This window comes from Polistes canadensis, unplaced genomic scaffold (genome assembly GCF_001313835.1).
Source record: "Polistes canadensis isolate GaletaPanama2010 unplaced genomic scaffold, ASM131383v1 scaffold_35, whole genome shotgun sequence".
Taxonomy (NCBI): domain Eukaryota; kingdom Metazoa; phylum Arthropoda; class Insecta; order Hymenoptera; family Vespidae; genus Polistes; species Polistes canadensis.
The window spans coordinates 1009371-1012671 of NW_014569582.1; the positions used below are offsets into that span (position 1 = coordinate 1009371).

General features: G+C 26.1%; 1 protein-coding gene across 1 annotated transcript in view; it reads left to right on the top strand.

The window, feature by feature from the left end:
• The first annotated feature begins 147 nt into the window (after positions 1–147).
• Positions 148–3301, top strand: part of LOC106784467 (putative uncharacterized protein DDB_G0279653) — a 30461-nt gene continuing 27307 nt past the window's right edge. The window contains exon 1 of the mRNA XM_014744026.1: positions 148–334. The gene's annotated coding sequence lies outside the window, so the exon portion shown is untranslated. The remainder of the gene's footprint in view (positions 335–3301) is intronic.

Sequence of the window (3301 nt, forward strand, 5' to 3'; positions counted from 1 at the left end):
TTATATATGTGATCAATAATATTTCCTGTGTGATTATTTTGTATTGTTCGACAAACAGTGCGAAAGGATTCTCTCTACTTGACTTATGGATATTTTTTTTTTTTATGTGTTATCGAAAAAAAAAAAAAAAAAAAAAAAAAAAAAAAAAAAAAAAAAATAAAAATCAAAGGACAACGTGTAATTCTCGTACGTTCGTTTATTTTTATATAAACGAAGGATTTCATCGTAAAGTGTTGAAAAAGGAAAAAAAAACAAAACCAACAAAAAAAAGAACTTCCTCATTGACAAAGCGAACGACGTCAGAATAATTCTCGTTATGGATTCCATCTCAAAGGTGAGTCATTATTATAATTACAGTCATTATTAATAATATTCGTTTTTTCAATTTTTTGTTTGTGTTTTTGTTTTAACTACTCACTTGACAGATATCTAATTCATTCCTTTTTTTACAAATTTATTTTAACTTCGTATCTTTCGACGTGAATACACAAATATTATTACTCTTGTCTTTAATAATACTTGAAAAATTTGTTTTCAATTTCATTGAAACGCATAGAAAGATTGAAACGTCTCGTTTCTGCATTTGCACGAGTACCCTGATACAAAAATAGATCGTACAAAGTAATTTAATAATCTCGAATAAATGTTTGCACGCGATATGCGTTGCGCTACTTTTGCTGACTAGGCATGGGTTTTTTTTTTTTTTTTAAATATATATATATATAAATATTTTACGTGTACGTAAATTGTTCTATCATTTCTTCATTGGTCTCTCATATATTTGTTCATTTGAAATATTTCAGAAAAAAAAAAGAAAAGAAATGAAATATATATTCTTTATTAATCTGATCACAGAACAATATGTTTCTTATAATAAAATTGATATTGTATTCGATATAAAGACATTTGTCACTAATAAGAATTCGATCAAATTGATCAGAAAAACGCTATTATATCATTCAAAGAGAAATAAAGATAGAAAGATAGAATGAGAAAGATTGTTTTGTACAATGGATTATCCACATTGGATATTCTCATAAACCGTGATCGGAATGATAATAGCTATCTGTAATTTACGATCCCTAGATCGTTCTATGTATCTAGATAAATACGTGCAAAACCATTGACCAACTATTTTCTTGTCTAAACTTAAACACCATATATATAAATATCATTTCTATTCGTTTTTCGTTAACGAACACTTTTCGACACGTTATTTTATTTCATCGTTTCAAATATATATAAATCATTTCTCATTTATCTTATAAAAAAATAAAAAAATAAATTAATCATAAACGAACACACGTGTTGTAAAAAAGTAAAACGAAAGAAAACAAAACAGATTGTCTCGTTTTTGTTTCTAATCAATGGGTTCAATTAGCAATCATTTTTTTTTTGATGGAACAGAAAATTAGACTGAAAGAATATTTAATTTGATAAATTAATTTCGTTGTATTATACAAATGATAATCAAATAAAATTAGAAAAACAAAAATGTAATCGAATAAACGAATTCTGTTGTTTTCGTTGATATTACTACGAACAAAAAATATAAAATAAGACGACGACGAGGAGAGATTAGAAAGTTATTATTAAAATGTGATTTGTTAAATTAGAAAATTAATTTAATGGAACGAAATATAATAAAAAACAATTTAGCATGATTAATGAATTATTTTGTTGTATATTCTTCGATATTACCAACCAAAAAAAAAAACTACGACACGAGGATAGAAAGTTAATGAAATTCAAAGGAATAAAAAAAAAAAAAAAGAAATAATTAGAAATCAATCAGAAGAATATAACGCGCGTGTGGAAAGAGAAAAGAAAACAAAAAAATTAATAATAATAATAACAAAAAATATATCCAAGAGTGGAGAAATAAAATAAATGAATAATATATTCCATTGTATTAATCGATGTATTATTATAACGATAAAATATAATATTAAAATTATAACCAAAGTAAAAAAAAAAAAAAAAAATAGAAAGTTATAAGATAATAAAAAAAAATAAGAGATTAATTAGAAAGAGTATATAAACAATTATTTAATATTTTTTATTTTTATCGTAAATTTTTTCTTCTTCTTCTTCTTCTATATAATTAAAAACTCATAAAAAAGAAAGGACGTTGTTAATCAATGGTCGAAAGGTCAAGATCGATTTTATTTACAATCCAAGATGGTAACCGCGAGAGGTTTGCACGATCGAAAGAGTAGACGTGCGATTAATCGTTGTGAGAGACTATCATAACATCTCTATGGTGGTGAGGGTCCTTCTGAAGAAAATAGAAGATATAAAAGATGAGAGAAAATAACTTAAGGAATTTAACCCATGCGTTGTGTACGCATATACGTAAAAAAAAATATTTGAATATATGCATGCATATATATATATATATATATATGATGTGTATGTGTGTGTGTGTGTGTGTGTATGAGTATGTGAATGTGTATGTTAGTTACCTGGAGGTTTCAGGTAAAAAGCAAGAATACGATAACGATCTGAAAGACGCTGCATTAGCATAATCTTTAATATGCGCCTTATGTGCAACGAGAGTCCCTTGAAAATGCATCGAATAGTTCATGCTTTCAACAAAATATTCTTAAAGGTCGTGAGAGAATTCATTTAACGAAAGTATACCCTTTTTACAATTTTTCATCTTACCCCTTTTATCATAATGAACAATCTATCTATCTATTGGGATTATATTTATAGAAATTAAATGTTAATTATTGCCTAATGATTTGTAAACGTAATTAATATTATACACGTGACGTGATGTTTTATAATAATAAACGAACAAAATAAAAAATGGTTGATCAATTTATAATATTACATTTAAACTAAATATGTATTATAATAGATAAAATAAAAAAAAAATTTGTGTGTGTGTGTGTGTGTGAAATTTACACATTGGACACGAAGTTTTATCCCGAACATTTGTAATTTAATTAATTTTTGGTTAATTAAAAAGATTTACGAATGAAATAATGTTAAATATTGGAATAAAAATGATAGACAAATAAAATTGTTAAACGTGGTGGGGTGGGGGGGGGGGGGGGGGGTTTAAATTAGCAAATATTTAAATTCAATTAACCTTAATAGGAGGTAGATAAGAACAACTGGGTTTGTGTTTTTTTTTTTGGAATCATTTTCATGCATCTGGGATTACTTTACAATTTGACCTTAAACGAAATCCTTGGAATCGTCCATGGATGAAGTCATTTTTTTTCAGGAAGAGAAATAAAAAGTTCCTCCTTTCTTTTTCTTGTCCTTCTTATCCTTTTTTTTTTTCTCT